Source organism: Pseudophryne corroboree, chromosome 12, assembly GCF_028390025.1.
Source record: "Pseudophryne corroboree isolate aPseCor3 chromosome 12, aPseCor3.hap2, whole genome shotgun sequence".
Lineage (NCBI taxonomy): Eukaryota > Metazoa > Chordata > Amphibia > Anura > Myobatrachidae > Pseudophryne > Pseudophryne corroboree.
The window spans coordinates 80398187-80418449 of NC_086455.1; the positions used below are offsets into that span (position 1 = coordinate 80398187).

Sequence of the window (20263 nt, forward strand, 5' to 3'; positions counted from 1 at the left end):
CTCCGAGAAATAGAATTATCGGTAAGTAAATTCTTATTATCCCTAGATTTATGGACTAACATCTCTAATATTGAGGACATTTCTTACTATTGGAATAGATACCAATTTCTATCTCTCTATCTACCTACCTACCTATCTACCTACCTACCTATCTACCTACCTACCTACCTATCTATCTATCTATCTATCTATCTATCTATCTATCTATCTATCTATCTATCTACCAATCCTCTTGATATAATTTTAGTTGTATGTACCATTGTTGAACCTTTGTTGGGGAAAGTCTCAGTTCTTTCAAAGGTGTGCAGATATGCCACAACATAATCACGCACTTTCCTTTTCTTTGGGTCCTGACCTGTTTTCCTTAGCAGGACCAATTCAGTATGCTCCAGCTTGTTACTTTCTAGCTGAGTCTGCATCTGGGACTGCAGCATTTGTATTTGGGTCTGCTGGTCTGCAGCCACATTTGTAATAGTCCAGAGTATTTCCTTCATACTTCTTTTAGCCTATGTGGCAAATTGAAACTTAGCCTCTTTTAACATACACTGCTAAGCCACTGGTACAGTCTTAGCTGCCAGTGGCTGCTGTGTACTACCTCCTAGAGGCACAACAAAACAGCAACCAGAAAAATTATAATTTTCCCCTTTAATTGGGTTTGCACTGGCTACACACAGCTTGGGCTACTAACTCGTACAGTACAGGCAGGTACTTATCCATCATGCAATACCATCAGGGAGGCGTCTGATTGGCTACAAATTTATAATGCAGCAAGACAACGACCCCAAACATACAGCCAATGTCATTAAGAACTATCTTCAGCATAAAGAAGAACAAGGAGTCCTGGAAGTGATGATATGGCCACCACAGAGCCCTGATCATTAATACCCCTTTTCCACTAGCTCAAAAAACAAGGGTAAATGCACGGGGGCGCGCATTTACCCGTGTTTTCTGCAAGTGGAAAAGGGTAAACCCGGATCAAGTGACCCGTGAATCCTACCCGGCTATTTACCTGGGTAGGACACGGGAATGATCCGGGTAGGGTTGTAGTGTAAACGGGAGCCGTGTCGATGCGACACGGCTCCCGTTTACACTGTATGGAAGGGCGGCGCTGGGAGATCATGTGATCTCCCTGCGCCGCCCCTGCCGCGTCACTAGAAGCGTCACCAACCCGGCATATGCCGGGTTGTGACTGCTGATGGGAAAGGGGCCGAGCACGGGTCGCAGCAGGGGGCAGCTCCCGTGTCAGGCTCCCGGCTGCGACCCGTGCTCGTAAGTGGAAAAGGGGTATATGTCTGTCTGGGATTACATGAAGAGACAGAAGGATTTGAGCAAGCCTACACCCACAGAAAAGCTGTGGTAAGTTCTTCAAGATGTTTGGAACGTTCCTGCCAAGTTCCTTCAAAAACTGTGTGCAAGTGTATCTAGAAGAGTTGATGCAATTTTTAAGGCAAAGGGTGGTCACACCAAATATTGATTTGATTCAGAGTCCTCTTCTGTTCATTCACTTTGCAGTTTGTTAATTGATAAAAATAAACTATTAACACTCCTATTTTTGAAAGCATTCTTACTTTGCAGCATTTTTTCCACACCTGCCTAAAACTTTTGCACATGGTATAAGCACAGTCTCACCTGTGCCACATCCCGTTAGAATCTCTGCCTCAATTAGGTTCCTCTGCAAAGCAGTCTCTTTAAGTCGGGTTCCGTTGCATAACTTGGGCTGAATCAAGTACTGCAGAAGCTTGATTGGAACACCAACTTTCAGTGTCAAGTGTCTGTTTTTTCCTTTATTGCTGCTCTCCTTGATGTCACATCGAGATCCCACATATCTTAGTTTCCTTCTAGATCACTAAACTATACAATCATGAAAACCTGATCCAAATTCATCTAGTAGTTTATGAGTGATGCCGGATCGAACAGAAAGACAAAAATTCCCCCAAAATGTTTTTTTTTTTTTTTGTCTCCATAGGTCATAAACAGTCCCTAGGAATATAGGGGGTCATTCCGAGTTGTTCGCTCATATTGCGATTAGTCGCTTACTGCGCATGCGCAAGGTTCGCAGAGCGCATGCGCTTAGTTATTTTACTCAAAAGTAAGGTATTTTACTCACGGCATAACGAGGAATTTTCATCGTTCTGGTGATCGTATTGTGATTGACAGGAAGTGGGTGCTTCTGGGCGGAAACTGGACGTTTTCTGGGCGTGTGCGAAAAAACGCTGGCATTTCTGTGAAAAACGCGGGAGTGTCTGAAGAAAATAAGAATTTACTCACCGGTAATTCTATTTCTCGTAGTCCGTAGTGGATGCTGGGTACTCCGTAAGGACCATGGGGTATAGACGGGCTCCGCAGGAGACTGGGCACTCTTAAAAGAAAGATTAGGTACTATATCTGGTGTGCACTGGCTCCTCCCTCTATGCCCCTCCTCCAGACCTCAGTTAGGGAAACTGTGCCCGGAAGAGCTGACATTACTAGGAAAGGATTTTGAATCCAGGGTAAGACTCATACCAGCCACACCAATCACACCGTACAACTCGTGATAACTATACCCAGTTAACAGTATGAACAATAACTGAGCCTCTTTCAACAGATGGCTCATACAATAACCCTTTAGTTAAGCAATAACTATATACATGTATTGCAGAGAGTCCGCACTTGGGACGGGCTCCCAGCATCCACTACGGACTACGAGAAATAGAATTACCGGTGAGTAAATTCTTATTTTCTCTGACGTCCTAGTGGATGCTGGGTACTCTGTAAGGACCATGGGATTATACCAAAGCTCCCAAACGGGCGGGAGAGTGCGGATGACTCTGCAGCACCGAATGAGCAAACTCAAGGTCCTCCTCAGCCAGGGTATCAAACTTGTAGAATTTTGCAAAAGTGTTTGAACCCGACCAAGTAGCAGCTCGGCAAAGTTGTAAAGCCGAGACCCCACGGGCAGCCGCCCAAGAAGAGCCCACCTTCCTCGTGGAATGGGCTTTTACTAATTTAGGATGCGGCAGTCCAGCCGCAGAATGTGCAAGCTGAATCGTGCTACAGATCCAGCGAGCAATAGTCTGCTTTGAAGCAGGAGCACCCAGCTTGTTGGGTGCATGCAGGATAAATAGAGAGTCAGTTTTTCTGACTCTAGCCGTCCTGGAAACATAAAGTTTCAGGGCCCGGACTACGTCCAGCAACTTGGAATCCTCCAAGTCCCTAGTAGCCGCAGGCACCACAATAGGTTGGTTCAAATGAAACGATGATACCACCTTAGGGAGAAATTGGGGACGAGTCCTCCATTCTGCCCTTTCCATATGGAAGATCAGATATGGGCTTTTACATGACAAAGCCGCCAATTCTGACACACGCCTAGTCCAAGCTAAGGCCAAAAGCATGACCACTTTCCACGTGAGATATTTTAGCTCCACGGTCTTAAGTGGCTCAAACCAGTGGGATTTTAGGAATCCAACACACGTTAAGATGCCAAGGTGCCACTGGAGGTACAAAAGGGGCTGAATATGCAGCACCCCTGTAACAACGTCCGAACTTCAGGCAGTGAAGCCAGTTCTTTTTGAGAGAAAAAGGGATAGGGCCGAAATCTTGGCCTTTATGGATCCTAATTTTAGGCCCATAGTCACTCCTGACTGTAGGAAGTGCAGGAATCGACCCCCCTGGAATTCCTCTGTAGGGCCTTCCCGGCCACACACCAAGCAACCTATTTTCGCCATATACAGTGAAAAAGTCTTGATGTCACGTCTTTCCTAGCCTTTATCAGCGTAGGAATAACTGCATCCGGAATGCCCTTTTCCGCTAGGATCCGGTGTTCAACCGCCATGCCGTCCAACGCAGCCGCGGTAAGTGTTGGATCAGACAGGGTCCCTGTTGCAACATGTCCTGACTGAGAGGCAGAGGCCATGGGTCCTCTGAGAGCATTTCTTGCAGTTCCGGGTACGGAGTCCTTCTTGGCCAATCCGGAGCAAAGAATATTGTTCACACTCCTCCGTTTATTACAATTCTCAGCCCTTGGGTCTGAGAGGAAGAGGAGGGAATATATAGACCGACTGGAACACCCACGGTGTTACTAGTGCGACCACAGCTATCGCCTGAGAGTCCCTTGACCCAGCGTAAAACCTTTTTTATCTTTTTATTGAGGTGGGACGCCATGTAGTCCACCTGAGGCAGTTTCCATCAATTTGCAAAACTGCGTGAAGACTTCCTGATGAAGTCACCACTTTCCCGGGTGGAGGTCGTGTCAACTCCCGGAATGAACACTGCTGACAGTGCGCTTACTTGATTCTCCGCCCAGCGAAGAATTCTGGTGGCTTCTACCCTCGCCACCCTGCTCCTTGTGCCGCCCTGGCGGTTTACATGAGCCCTTGCAATCTGACTGGATCAGAACCGGTTGGTCGCGAAGCAGGAACTCCGCTTGACTTAGGGCGTTGTATATGGGCCTTAGTTCCAGGATATTGATGTGAAGGCAAGTCTGTTGGCTTGACCACAAACCTTGGAATTTTCTTCCCTGTGTAACTGCCCCCCACCCTCGGAGGCTTGCATCCGTGGTCACCAGGACCCATTCCTGAATGCCGAATCTGCGGCCCTCGAGAAGGTGAGCACTCCGCAGCCACCACAGGAGAGACACCCAGGCCCTGGGGGATAGGGTGATTAACCGATGCATCTGAAGATGTGATCCGGACCACTTTTCCAGTAAACTCCATTGTCCTTGCATGGAACCAGCCGAAGGGGATGGCCTCGTATGAAGCCATCATCCTTCCCAGGACTCGAGTGCAGTGATGCACTGACACCTGTTTTGGTTTTCAATGGATTCCTGACCAGTGTCATGAGCTCCTGAGCTCTCTTTATCGGGAGATAAACCCTCTTCTGGTCTGTGTCTAGGATCATGCCTATGCGAGGCAGATGAGCTGTAGGAACCAACTGCGACTTCGGAATATATAGAATCCAGTCGTGCTGCCGTTTCACTTCCAGAGAAGGTGATACGCTGTCCAGCAACTGCTCTCTTGATCTCGCTTTTATGAGGAGATCATCCAAGTATGTGATAATAGTGACACCTTGCTTCCGCAGGAGCACCATCATATCCGCCATTACCTTGGTGAAATTGGTAATGACAATCCCGTACCGCAATTCTGAGGTACGCCTGATGAGGTGGATAAATGGGGACACGAAGGTATGCATCCCTTATGTCCCGATTCATTTCAGGCTTGCAATGACCGCTCTTAGCGATTCCATCTTGAACCTGAACCTTTTCAGGTATATGTTCAGGGATTTTAATACAATATGGGTCTAACCGAACCGTCTGGTTTCGGGATTATAACATGGTCGAATATAACACCCTCTTGTTGAAGGAGGGGACCCTTGACCACCACTTGTTGAAGATACAATTTACGAATTGCAGTTAACACTGGCTCCCTCTCTTGGGGGGAAGCCCGCCGGGTCCTCGGTGAGGGGGCATCTTCTCACAGCCCAGCCTGTATCCCTGCGATACAATTTCTATTGCCCAGGGATCTAACAGGGAGTGAACCCACTTGTGGCTGAACTTACGAAGGCGTGTCCCCACCGGGCCTAGCTCCGCCTGTGGAGCCCCAGCGACATGCGGTGGATTTTTGTAGAAGCCGGGGAGGACTTCTGTTCCTGGGGACTAGCTGTGTTGTACAGCTTCTTTCCTCTGCCCCCGGCTCTGACAAGAAAGGACGCACCTCAGACTTTCTTGTTTCTTTTTTCGAAAAGCTGCATTTAATAATGTCGTGCTTTCCTAGGCTGTGCAGGAATATAAGGCAAAATATCAGAATTACCAGCTATAGCTGTGGAGACCAGGCCCGAGAATCTTTCTCCACACAATCCTCAGCCTTCCATATGCCTCTTAAGTCGGCATCATCTGTCCAATGTATATTCTACAGGACACGTCAAGCAGAAATCAACATAGCTTTTGTCTCTAGGACCCAGTATACTCATGTCCCTTTGGGCATGCTTTATAATTATATATCTATCACTTAAGACAGCATCTTAAAATATTTATATGCATACTAGGGTCTCAATCTCTGCTGATAAGGTACCTGTCCATGCTGCCACAGCGCTATAAACCCATGCCGACACAATCGCCGGTCTGGGTAGTATACTAGAATGTGCACACTATCTGCAGGATCCCTGAGAATAGCTAGTGCAAACAGGACACCCAAGGAAAGATTCTCAACACATCCTGGCCCTAGTGGGGAAAGGATACAGCCTGAGAATTCTCTTGTGGGAAGCTGCCGTCTCTTGTCTGGAGATTCCCGCTCTTTTTCCTCATGAGAGGAGGGAAATTTACCTCAGCATTCTTCCCCTTAACATGTGTACTCTCGTGTCAGGGACAGATGAGTCATCAGTGATATGCAAATCATCTTTTATTCCAATAATCATATATTGAATATCTTTTAGCCCTCTTGGCTGTAACTTTGCATTATCGTAGTCGACAGTGGAGTTAAACTCCGTGTCGATACTTTGTTATTTTGGATAGTGAACATAGAGAGACTCTGAAGGACTCTGTGACATAGGGACAGACCAGGGTAGATTTCCTTTCTGTTCCCTAACCTTTTGTGCAATAATTTTACCTCAGCACTTACACATATCCAAACAGGTGTCGGCGTTGTCGACGGAGACACCCTCCCACACACATATCCGCTCTATCACCTCCTTAGAGGAGCCTTTTACCTCAGACATGTCAACACACGCGTATCGACACACCACACACACAGGGGATGCTCTATTTGAAGACAGTTCCCCCACCAGGCCCTTTGGAGAGACAGAGAGAGAGTATGCCAGCACACACCACAGCGCTATATAATACAGGGATGTACACTATACTGAGTGATTTTTCCCCTATAGCAGCTTATATACACAGTTTTGCGCCTAAATTTATGTGCCCCCCCCCCCCCCCTCTTTTTTACCCTTTGTGTACCAGGATACTGCAGGGGAGAGCCTGGGGAGCTTCCTTCCAGCTGAGCTGTGAAGAGAAAATGGCGCCGGTGTGCTGAGGAAGAAGGCCCGGCCCCCTCAGCGCGGGCTTCTGTCCTTTTATGTACTTTAATGGCGGGGGTTAATGCACATACACAGTTTATCAGACTGTATTATGTGCTTTTCGCCAAGTAAGGTAATCTAATTGCTGCCCAGGGCGCCCCCCAGCGCCCTGCACCCATCAGTGACCGGAGTGTGTGGTGTGCTAAGGGAGCAATGGTGCACAGCTGCAGTGCTGTGCGCTACCTTAATGAAGACCGGAGTCTTCAGCCGCCGATTTTCAACTTCTCTTCGTTCTTTTGGCTCTGCAAGGGGGACGGCGGCGCGGCTCCGGACGACCGAGGACTGGGCCTGTGTTCGATCCCTCTGGAGCTAATGGTGTCCAGTAGCCTTAGAAGCCCAAGCTAGCTGCAAGCAGGTAGGTTCGCTTCTCTCCCCTCAGTCCCATGTAGCAGTGAGTCTGTTGCCAGCAGATCTCACTGAAAATAAAAAACCTAACAAATACTTTCTTTTCTAGGAAGCTCAGGAGAGCCCCTAGGGTCCATCCAGCTCTGGCCGGGCACAGATACTAACTGAGGTCTGGAGGAGGGGCATAGAGGGAGGAGCCAGTGCACACCAGATATAGTACCTAATCTTTCTTTTAAGAGTGCCCAGTCTCCTGCGGAGCCTGTCTATACCCCATGGTCCTTACGGAGTACCCAGCATCCACTAGGACGTCAGAGAAATGGGGGAGTTTCTGGCCGAACACTGGGTGTGTTTGTGACGTCAAACCAGGAACGAAACTGACTGAACTGATCGCAATGGCTGAGTAAGTCTGGAGCTACTCAGAAACTGCTAAGAATTTTCTATTTGCAATTCTGCTAATCTTTCGTTCGCAATTCTGCTAAGCTAAGATACACTCCCAGAGGGCGGCGGCTTAGTGTGTGCAATGCTGCTAAAAGCAGCTAGTGAGCGAACAACTCGGAATGAGGGCCTTAATTTTCAAATAAAATTGCTGTGTACAGAAACAACCCTTACAGTTTTATTATATGTATAGATATTGCATTAGAATCAGTATTATCACTAAGAATTTTTGACATAAATCATTTTAATAGTTTCACCAGGTCAGCATGTACAGAAAGAATATGCCAACAAATGAACCTGAAAACAAAAATGTATATATATTTTAGCATTACAACATGAACATTGGTACAAGTTGAAACCTCACGTGTTTTGTTCCTTATTCACTAACAATGCAAACTGCAATCAAATAAGTTTGGCAGTGCTCTTCAAGACGAATTACAACAATGCTTCCTAGCTGTGTCTTAATGCGTTTTTATGTGTATCCCTACTATTAACATTCCCTGGTTTTATTTTCATGGTTGCTGAAATCCCAAATGTCTTTGGTATCTTGTTTGTATCTCTTCTTTGGCAATTAATAGTTCTTTCTTAGATTATTCTTTTATACACCTAGGTCACATAAAGGACGTTGAAAAATATATTCAATATTTTAACAGAATAAAAAAAAAGAAAAAAAAGATCAATTTTATAGTAGAGTCAATTAAGACGTGTTGCGTTTCCTGCACTAAAATCTATTAAGTGTACATTAGATCAATGGAGGTCAAACACTTCATTTCTTGAAATATGTTTTTGTTTTTATTGTTTGTTTTTTTACAAAAATATCTTCTGGTTTTCTTTTGAAGAAAAGAAAATAGAGGCATATTAGAATAGTCAAGTTAAATGTGATTATTCTTATATCTAAACTTATTAACCTGATAATTGTTTTTATTCAGTAAACAGCTTATACAGACTCATAGCATTCAGAACACTGCCAGGTGATAAAACTATCTTCACTTTGCGGAAAGTAAAGCTAAAACTGGTTACAGTGTACTCTAACAGTAAACAAACACCCACTGGTAAAAACAGCTAAAAATGCAGTACTCTTTCATACAATGCCTAGCGTCCCCCTGGGAAAGTCTGAAATTGCAATAGTAATAGACACATCTGCATTATATGCATACATTTCATGAAAAGCAATGCCATTTTGCACAATCACGCATGACCAAAAATACGGCTTGAATGTACTAATTTCATCCGGCATCTTTGATCTGCAATAGCATTACTTGCAAGCGGTGCCACATTTTATAGTTTTTTCCACTTCAGCACATTGTTGACTGGGAAAAGCCGCCACTATTGGCTGTCAGTCTTTCATCCGGTATATTAGCAGCTGAGAGTTTTGTGCCACGTGACTGTTAGAATAGCCTATTTGGTAAATAACTTCTTCCGCATCATAAGGCACAATATGATATGTACGCAGCTGCTCATAATACAGAGATTGAGAACAACAACCTTTCACCATGAGCTTCACCCGTTTTCTGGCATCCGTATATATATTCCTGCTGCTAGGGCTGCCTTTGTAGTATTCATAGTCTTCATTGTCAGCTTCCAGGTGGATCTTCTTTAGCAAGTTATTGATCAACACGGATCTCCGCAGGTAAATTTCAGGATCTTCCAGGAACCGGAGCTTTTCAAGTGACAGTTTAAGAATGCAGGTCCGGTCTTCAGGTAATATCAGGTGCTGTAAAACACACAACACTGCATTAATATAAATGTTTCAATTTAAATAGACACACTAAGTACAGCAAAATGTAAACATTTTTGTACTTCACTGTTACATAAAACAAAGAAATGTCCCCAATCAATAGGGAGACACTAAAGGTACATACACACTTGCCGATAAAAAGAACAACGTTGCTCATTTTCACCCTTTCAGAGCGACGCCGTTCACTTTCTCGCCAAGTTTGTATGCCGGTGATGACGACCGATGCGCGGCACTGTCGTCCAGGAGATGCTTGCACGGGCCAGCTGAAACTTGACGTCACTGAGTGATATGAATGGTCATATATTGCTCAGTGTGTATGGCTGACGCCCGGCCGGGGAGGGGAAACACTAGATGACGTCACTCATAGAGCGATGTCGTCTAGTGTGTATGCACCTTAAGGAGCGGCAGGGGTGCTGGGAGGGAAGGGGAGGGGGAAGGAACAAACCCCAAATTACCGGGGCAAGCCAGGTCAACCTGGGTCCTTTTTCTGTGTGACGGGGTCAACCCGGGTTGAAATTGCTGGTGTTCAAACCTGGTCGCTACCAAAGTTATTCCCGGGTCTGACCTGGGTTGCCTGCTGTCTGAAAGATGAGACCCGTTGTGCTGAAACATGCCGATTGGCTGAGATGGGGCACTTGTACTGGCGGGTGATGTCATTAGTGAGCTGCACAAACACACACGGCATGGCACACTGGAAGAATAGATTCGGGAGTTGCTGGCAGTTAGGGGGTAGGATGAGATCCGCAGGCACATAACTGGCAAGCAAATGCCACAGGCAAATCCGCTGATAAATGCCACAGTGTATTCCAACATAGCTAAGATACATCTAGGGATGTAAAGCGGACGCAGCAACAGGTTGTGAACAAGGTGAAGACGCTATGTAAATATTATCATATGGTACATGACCACAACCGCAGAAAGAGTGGCGCTGCAAGAACGGAGTACTGTAGCTATATTATGACACCAGACAACAGCCAATGCAGCCCACTGACGCCACCGATGAACTTCAACAATGTTGCAGAAATTAGTGACACTGACTAGCTGGATGTGATTAAGGACTCTGTCAAATCCATCGATGATGCAGTGGAGGCAAGTTCAAGCACCGCAGGGACACAGCCCGCTGAATAGACTGACACCAGTGTACCAGCAGTAAGTTGAACTTTAATTTACTTTATTACACACATTATTTTTTTACATAAAACAATTTTACACTATAGACCATATTTAATATCAAGTGGAAGTAATGCCCCAGACGCGGACCAGCAATCAGTTGTTTAGAGGGTCACGCTATAGCTTTAAGGCAGCAAACAATAGCGACAGTGGCTACATCTCACGCGGACTGCGCAAATGCTTCTTTAATACACTAGGCCGTAGAGGTCGAGGAGGATGTGTTTCAGTCTTTTTCAGGTTCCAGCCATGGTCAGCAGAACGTGGACGCTGATAGAGGGTTGGGTGCATTCACAACCGCAACCAAAGCACCCAAAACGGCAGGTGGGTCTCTTTTGGGGACTTGCTCTTTGCCTTTTTGCTCTGTCATATTTGGGGTGACATGCTGACAGTGTGGATAAGGAGCGAAAACGAGCGATCAGGTACGCTAAACGCGAGGCCATGCACCGCTCTAGTCAGGGTCACCGCGCATGTAGGCGTAGGAGGCAGTAGCAGAATGGCACTGAGTTAGCCGGTGTGCATTGCGAGAATACCTCAGTATGTTGTGTTGTAGGGAGGTTTTACGGACAAAAATCCATACAGGCGAATAGCGTACCCGTTGATTTACGACACAAAAAATAAATAATAAATCCTTCAAAGCCAGGGTAAAGAGGGACATTGGAGTATAAGCATTTAAGTCATATGATAAGTAGCGGGCAGGGCTCTGGCAATTTTTGCAGCTTGCTATCTCCAGACGCGCCCATATTAACACATGAGGTTTATCAGGTACTTTCATCTTGTACTTGGCATACAGCTTCTCACAGCACCCATAAGCCAGGCCAGCAGGTTCCAAGTAAGGCACGCAGGTTTCAACCTCCTGTTCGTATGGGGACAATGCCCCGGAATCTGGGTGTCGTGTGCAACTTGTGCAGGTGGTGAGAGACAAAGCTGCAGCAGAAGTCAAGCTGGGTGCACGATAGCCTGCCCCCCCCCCCCCTTTTTTTCTGCAGACCAACAGTTCCTCAATTATGTTGTCACCAGGGGGAGCAGGACCTAAACATAAACTCCAGGTACAGTAAATACCATCTCATTCAGCACCTACCTTATCAGGCGGGATCGCCGGTAAAGACCCGTACCATCCAGAGGCGTATCTAGGGTAGGCCGAGTGGGGCACGTGCCCTGGGCGCCTTGGCAGGCCCAGGAGAGGGGGGCGGCGGCCAGGGCATCATGCCCCACTCGCCCCCATTACGCCGAAATGTGAGGGGAGGAGAGCGCAGCGTCTCTCCCTCCCCTCACCGCCACCAGAGTACTAGCAGCTCTGCCAGCAGCGCTGCGTGTGTCCGGTCTCCGGCATTAGCCAATCAGAGCTTGCGGACCAGCTGCTGATTGGCTGCCGGTCCGCGAGCTAGGATTGGCTGGCGAACCGGCGCCACACAGCCGCCGGAGACCGGGAGCGGTGAGGGGAAGGAGAGGCGCTGCGCTCTCCTCCCCTCACAGACACAACAACAGGCGGTGAGTGCCAGGGAGGGAGGGGGGGGGGGGGGGCAGGGCACCACACCGCACAGTGGGGCATGTATCTGGCACAGTGGGGCACAGTGGGGCATGGATCTGGCACAGTGGGGCATGCATCTGGCACAGTGGGGCATGGATCTGGCACAGTGGGGCATTGATCTGGCACAGTGGGGCATTGATCTGGCACAGTGGGGCATGTATCTGGCACAGTGGGGCATGTATCTGGCACAGTGGGGGAATGTATCTGGCACTGTGGGGCAATGTAACTGGCACTGTGGGGCAATGTAACTGGCACTGTGGGGCATGTATCTGGCACTGTGGGGCAATGTATCTGGCACAGTGGGGCATGTATCTGGCACTGTGGGGCAATGTATCTGGCACAGTGGGGCATGTATCTGGCACAGTGGGGCAATGTAACTGTCACTGTGGGGCAATGTAACTGGCACTGTGGGGCAATGTAACTGGCACTGTGGGGCAATGTAACTGGTCAGAGAAAGGGTGTTTACGAAGGGTATGCTCCTTGTAGTACCGTTTCCCTAGCATGGTCTTATTATAAGTATGGGGGGGAGGGGAGGTTGCACAATCGCAAGATACTTAAGAGATGCGACAACCTGGGGGTAGCACATGCCATCAATCAGCAGCGCGCAGTTTCCCTACTCGCCTTGCATCTGCTAGTGCAGCTGGCCTTTACGTGCCTGCGTTTTTTACATTACCTTTAAAGCACGTCAGGGGCCGGGGGTTTATAATAGTAGTTGAAGCTCTATCTCGCTTCCAGAGGGCCAGTTTTTGTTCCTGTCACCTCACTCCGGCCAGGTGGGCACGTGTAGCCCCCCCCCCTCACCTTAGGTTGGGCAGGTAATCGAGCCAGCATGCAGGGTTAGCCGAGCATTTGTTTAACACCCACAACATTACATTAATCTCACCAGGCATGGCAGGGAGTGGGAGGCATATAATCACGGTTACAGACAAACAGTTAAGAGTTGGCATCGCGCCATGATTTCTTTTATTTCGAGTCAGTACATAGCGGACAGATCCAGCGCCTACGTCGCGCTTTGCTCAGCAGGGATTTCTTCATATACCAAGCTTCAAGGCCTCCCCGACCACACCAAAAGCTTTATAATTACCTAGGTTCTGTAAGGTGGCAAGGACCCCTCCGTTTGCTGCGGACCCCGGGAGGCCCGTGTATGGGCAACTACTCCCAGAGGGGCTCCATTTGTGAAATACCATTTTGGGTGGTCAATAAGCGGTGCATGACAAGCATCTGCCTTTCACCTAAGGATTCTGATACACATGCATTCAGTACTGGCGTGGCCTTTTCGCCAACTACGGCAGGTTGTTCCACTATGGAGATCAAGGCCTGGGGTTGGTATAAATCAACCACTTGCAAGTGCCATATTAACATAGTAACATAGTATTTGAGGTTGAATAGAGGCTAATTGCCCATACATTGTGTATGGTTATTAAGCTTATTATCAATGAATACCCCCAAATCTTTTTCCAACTCTGTTTCCCCTAGGCGTTCCCCATTTAATATGTTGGATGCAAGTTTGTTTTTAGTCCCAAAATGCATAACCTTGCACTTGTCTGTATTGAACCTCATTTTCCATTTAGACGCCCAGAGTTCAAGTTTAGATAGATCATTCAGCAAGAACTCCACATCCAATTCTGAATTAATTACCTTACACAGTTTAGTATAATCTGCAAAGATTGACACTGTGCTTTCCAGGCCTATTTCTAGGTCATTGATAAATATGTTGAACAGTAGTGGTCCGAGTACGGACCCTTGTATTCCGCTGACTACTGGGGACCAGGTTGAGGACTTCCCGTTGGCCACTACTCGCTGTACCCTGCTATCCAACCAGTTGCTTATCCATGTGCAAATAGTTTTTCCTAGGCCAATCTCCTTTAATTTGATCATCAGTCTCCTGTGAGGAACTGTATCGAAGGCTTTCGCAAAATCTAGGAAGACCACATCCACAGCCTTTCCTTGATCAAGATTATTGCTCACTTCCTCATAGAAGCTAATTAAGTTAGTCTGACATGACCTGTCCCTCACAAAACCATGCTGGTTCTTGCTAATAATCCTAGCGGACTGTAGATACTCCTGTATGCCGTCCCTTAGAATTCCTTCTAATATTTTCCCCACTATAGATGTTAAACTAACTGGTCTGTAGTTTCCCAGAAGATTTTGGATCCCTTTTTAAATAATGGCACTACCTCAGCTATACGCCAATCCTTCGGTACCATGCCTGATCTAATTGAACTATTGAAAATCAAGTATAGGGGTCGTGCTAGTCGTGAACTAAGCTCCATAAGAACCCTCAGGTGAAGTCCATCAGGACCAGGTGATTTATTAATCTTAATTTTTAAGCGAAATCTTAATTTTGCTTAGTCTCTCCTGGACTACTTCTTCGTTTAAACAAGTATCTAACCATGAATCATTACTGTCACAGTTGTTATGCTCTACTCCCACCATCAGTTCTTCACTGGTGAATACTGATGAAAAGAATTTGTTCAGTATTTCCGCTTTTATTTCATCATCATTTATCAATTCTCCTAATTCATCTTTTAATGGACCTATATTCTCCTTTTTTAACCTTTTACCGTTTATGTATTTAAAAACTTTTTAGGATTGGTTTTACTCTCTATAGCGATTTGCTTTTCAATTTCCATTTTAGCTGCTCTTATTGCTTTTTTTCTTTTCTTATTACACTCCTTGTAATACTTGAAAGACTCCTCCTTTCCATTAGATTTAAATGCTTTGAAAGCCCGCTTTTTTTATCCATTTCTGCCTTAGGGGTATATGCAATTGCGGTCGAATTCCCGAAATTGTCGAATTTCGGGATTTTTTCGCCAAAAAAAAAAAAAAAATTCGACAATGCAATTCAGTACTTTCCGACAAAAAAACGGACTTTCAAAATTCGACTTTTTGAAATTCGACTTTTGACAAATTCGACTTTTTTGCAATGATACACATGCTGCAATTCGACCAAAGTCTATTCAATGGAAGTTTGGAAATTCGACAACAGTGCTTTTAGACAGTAAATTCGTCATTTTCAATCCGCCACACTTTGGATGGTGAAACTAATAAAAAAAAATTAAAACATGTTTTTTTTGAGGTTTTTTTTCTTGGTAATATCATATCTATTTATATTAGAAGGGATTAGGTACTTGGTTTGTCTTTTTTGGAGGCACAAGTATTATTTATATATTTTTAAAAATAATATTTTTATTTTTTTATTTTTTTTGGATGGAATGGTAAAATCCCTGAAAAAAATGGCGTGGGGTCCCCCCTCCAAAGCATAACCAGCCTCGGGCTCTTCGAGCTGGTCCTGGTTCTAAAAATGCGGGGAAAAATTTGACAGGGGATCCCCCGTATTTTTAAAACCAGCACCGGGCTCTGCGCCTGATGCTGGTGCAAAAAATACGGGGGACAAAAAGAGTAGAGGTCCCCCGTATTTTTCACACCAGCATCGGGCTCCACTAGCTGGACAGATAATGCCACAGCCGGGGGTCACTTTTATACAGTGCCCTGCGGCCGTGGCATTAAATATCCAACTAGTCACCCCTGGCCGGGGTACCCTGGGGGAGTGGGGACCCCTTCAATCAAGGGGTCCCCCCCCCAGCCACCCAAGGGCCAGGGGTGAAGCCCGAGGCTGTCCCCCCCATCCAATGGCTGTGGATGGGAGGCTGATAGCCTTGAGTAAAATGACAAGAATATTGTTTTTTCCAGTAGTACTACAAGTCCCAGCAAGCCTCCCCCGCAAGCTGATACTTGGAGAACCACAAGTACCAGCATGCGGGAGAAAAACGGGCCCGCTGGTACCTGTAGTAGTACTGGAAAAAAATACCCAAATAAAAACAGGAGACAGACACCGTGAAAGTAAAACTTTATTTCATACGTCGACACACACATACTTACCTATGTTCACACGCCGACATCGGTCCTCTTCTCCAAGTAGAATCCAGGGGCACCTGAAAATAAAAGATAAATATACTCACCTCAGCCATGGTCCAGAGATAAATCCACGTACTTGGCAAAATAAAAAACCGGACACCCGACCAACGGACTGAAAGGGGTCCCATGTTGACACATGGGACCCCTATCCCCGAATGCAGACAGACCTCTCAGTGACAGCTGTCACAGAAAGGTCTCTAAAGCCAATCAGGAAGCGCAACTTCGTTGCGCTCACCTGATTGACTGTGCGCTGTCTGAACTCAGACAGCGCATCGCACAGCGCCCTCCATTATATTCAATGGTGGGAACTTTGCGGCTAGCGGTGAGGTCACCCGCCGGTCAGCGGCTGACCGCGGGTAACCCCCCGCAGACGGCAAAGTTCCCACCATTGCAAGTAATGGAGAGGCTTTGCGATGCGCTGTCTGACAGCTCAGACTGCGCACAGCCAATCAGGTGAGCGCCACGGAACTAGCGCTTCCTGATTGGCTGAAGGGACCTCAGTGACAGGAGTCACGTGGTGTCCCGGCATTCGGAGAATGGGGTCTGATGTGTAAGCATGGGACCCCTTTCAGTCCGGCATGGTACGGGTGTTCGTTTTTTTTTGTTAACAAGTACGTGGATTATCTCCCGGACACTGGATTGAGGTGAGTATAATTTTTTTCACAGGTACCCCGGATCGTCGGAGACTGTGGCAGTCGGCGTGTCAACATAGGTAAGTATGTGTGTGTCGGCAGGTGTGTAATAAAGTTTTACTCTCAAGGTGTGTGTGTCCTGTTTTTATTTGGGTATTTTTTTTCCAGTAGTACTACAGGTACCAGCGGGCCCGTTTTTCTCCCGCATGCTGGTACTTGTGGTTCTCCAAGTACCAGCTTGCGGGGGAGGCTTGCTGGGACTTGTAGTACTACTGGAAAAAACAATATTCTTGTCATTTTACTCAAGGCTATCAGCCTCCCATCCGCAGCCATTGGATGGGGGGGACAGCCTCGGGCTTCACCCCTGGCCCTTGGGTGGCTGGGGGGGGGCCCTTGATTGAAGGGGTCCCCACTCCCCCAGGGTACCCCGGCCAGGGGTGACTAGTTGGATATTTAATGCCACGGCCGCAGGGCGCTGTATAAAAGTGACCCCCGGCTGTGGCATTATCTGTCCAGCTAGTGGAGCCCGATGCTGGTGTATAAAATACGGGGGACCCCTACTCTTTTTGTCCCCCGTATTTTTTGCACCAGCATCAGGTGCAGAGCCCGGTGCTGGTTTTAAAAATACGGGGGATCCCCTGTCAATTTTTACCCCGCATTTTTAGAACCAGGACCAGCTCGAAGAGCCCGAGGCTGGTTATGCTTTGGAGGGGGGACCCCACACCATTTTTTTTCGGGTTTTTCCCGTTTTTTTAATTCGCGGCAAAATCCGGCAAATCGGGCGTTTTTCGCCCGCGGGACTGTCGAATCCGTTTTTCATTGAATATGGTGAATTCCGGCAGCCACCTGCCGGAATTCACCTGTCGAATTGTGTCGAATTAAAAAACGGCGATAATTTGCCGCGATTCGCCGTGAATTGCATATACCCCTTAACCTTCTTGTTAAGCCACATCGGTTTGAGTTTAATACTCCTGCGTTTACTGCCCATGGGAATAAAGTTATGAATATTGCTATCCAGCAACCCTTTTAAAACATCCCACATTTCCGAAGTGTTCTTGTTATTAAACAGAACCTCCCACTCTATGTCGTTAAGTGCACATCTAAGCATACTGAAATTAGCCTTCCTAAAGTTAAAAGTTTTGGTGGAACCCCTGTAGCTATGTTTCCTGAAACTGATGTCGAATGTGATAATATAGTGATCACTGTTACCCAAAGTCTCCCCAACTTTAGTGTTTGATATGATGTCCACATTATTAGTAATTACTACATCCAGGGTAGTTTTACCCCTAGTTGGGTCCTCGACTAATTGAGACAAGTAGTGATCCTTAAACATAGTTAAGAACCTGCTGCCCCTCGCTTTAGCACATGAATCGTTACTCCAGTTTATATCCGGGTAATTAAAATCCCCAATCACAAGGATGACCCCCAATCCCGCAGCCGTTCTGATTTGCTGCAATAGTTGTTCTTCCTCATTTATGCTAATATCTGGCTGTTTGTAGCACGTGCCTATGACTAGTTTTTTTGCATCAATTCCCCCACTTGAGATTTCAACCCATAGTGACTCCACATTATCGCCAGTCTCCTCATAGATAACCTCCTTTAGGTATGGTTTAAGTGATGGTTTAACATAAAGACATACACCTCCTCCTCTTTTGTTAGCCCTGTCCCTCCTGAAAAGAGAATACCCCTCCAAGTTAGCAACCCAGTCGTGAGAGTCGGCCCACCATGTTTCCGTAATACCTATAATGTCATACTCAGCCTTTGATGCTAACAATTCCAATTCCCCCATGTTACCTGCTAGACTTCTTGCGTTTGCAAGCATACATTTTAGTTTATCGGTTCCTTTGTTTGTTTTCCTAAAGATTTCCCATCCTGGTTAACTAGTGCATCCGTAGAGTTACTGATACAGACTGTCCTTCTCGCTCCCTCTCCAACCCCACCGTACTTAGTATTGCCCACCTTACTTTTCTCTTTGGTCAACCCAATGTTCCTGCCTAAATTCACCGCCCTGACATAAGTATTTTCCCTTAGGTCCCTTACAACATTTTCTATAGGCTGTAATGATGACACATAATTGTTATTATTTAATGCTTTAGCAATACCTTTCTTAACACCCTTATTAGAACCCATGTAAATACCCTTACCGGCTGCACTTTCCCTCCCCCCTTCTCCAACCCCTTTTATCTCACTACCACCATCCCTACTATACTCGCTGCATGACCCATAGTTTCTAGCTAAACCCTCCCCCCAGGCTCCTAGTTTAAAAGCTCCTCCAACCTATTAACCATCCTACCCCCCAGCACCGCAGCCCCTTCCTCATTCAGGTGCAATCCGTCACGAGAAAAAAGATGCCGCCTGACTAAGAAGTCCGCCCAGTGTTCCAAGAACACAAACCCCTCTTTCCTACACCAGTCTCTGAGCCACACATTTACCTCCCTAATCTCCCTCTGTCTCCCTGGGCTAGCGCGTGGCACTGGTAATATTTCGGAGAAAATTACCTTAGATGTCCTTTTTTTTAGTTTCTGGCCTAAGTCCCTATAATCTTTCTTAAGGACATCCCACCTACCACTAACTTTGTCGTTGGTGCCAACGTGTACCAAGACCGCCGGGCCTTTCCCAGCCCCTCCCAACAATCTATCTACCCGGTACGCGATGTGCCGTACCCGAGCACCCGGGAGACAACAGACCGTATGGCGATCACGGTCCCAGTAGCAGATTGCCCTATCTGCCTTCCTAATGATAGAGTCCCCTACCACCACCATCTGCCTGGGCGCCTTTCTAGCTTTCATCCCATCTGAGCCAGAGGGACCTCTCCTCCGGTTGCTAGAGGGAGCACTCTCCTCCGGGTCCGTCATTTTGTCGCTATCATCCACCGAATCTTCATCCAACCGGGCAAATTTGTTGGGGTTTGATAGATCCGAGATGTCGTGCCTCCCCCTCTTTTTCTCCCTTCTAACAGTGACTCAACTGCCTACCTGATTTTTCTCATCTACCAGTGACCCCTGCTGCAACTCCTCCACCGTTCTATCTAAACTTCGCTCGAGATTGTGAATATCCCTCAGTCGTGTAACAGTCTGCTCTAGATCAGTTACCTGTGCTTCCAGGGCCACCGTTCGCTCACATCTCGTGCATATGTATGTATTCACCCTGGGTCGGCTGCTCCAGGTGCGCATACATCTTGCACGACACGCACTGAGTGAGACTCTCAATCACGGCCCCTCCCATTGTTTGAGAACTCAACTCCCTATTACCTTTTCGAAAATACAATAAAGAGAATAAAAACCAACTAGCCAAAACAATCAATACACAATAAGTAAGTAATCAATACTTATCTGAGTGGGACCATATTAGACCTTCGCTTTAATTTGCGACTGTCATGTTTATGGTTGTTGGGTTTGTACATGTTTACGTTTGTCCTGTCTTGTCGGTCCCCCTTGTCCTTCCTACTCGGGC

At 46.8% G+C, this 20263-nt stretch overlaps 1 long non-coding RNA gene across 1 annotated transcript in view; it reads right to left on the bottom strand.

The window, feature by feature from the left end:
• Positions 1–8050: 8050 nt before the first annotated feature.
• LOC134980249 (uncharacterized) overlaps positions 8051–20263 on the bottom strand; it is a 74200-nt gene continuing 61987 nt past the window's right edge. Inside the window, exon 4 of the long non-coding RNA XR_010190362.1 lies at positions 8051–9538. This is a non-coding gene — a long non-coding RNA (uncharacterized LOC134980249). The remainder of the gene's footprint in view (positions 9539–20263) is intronic.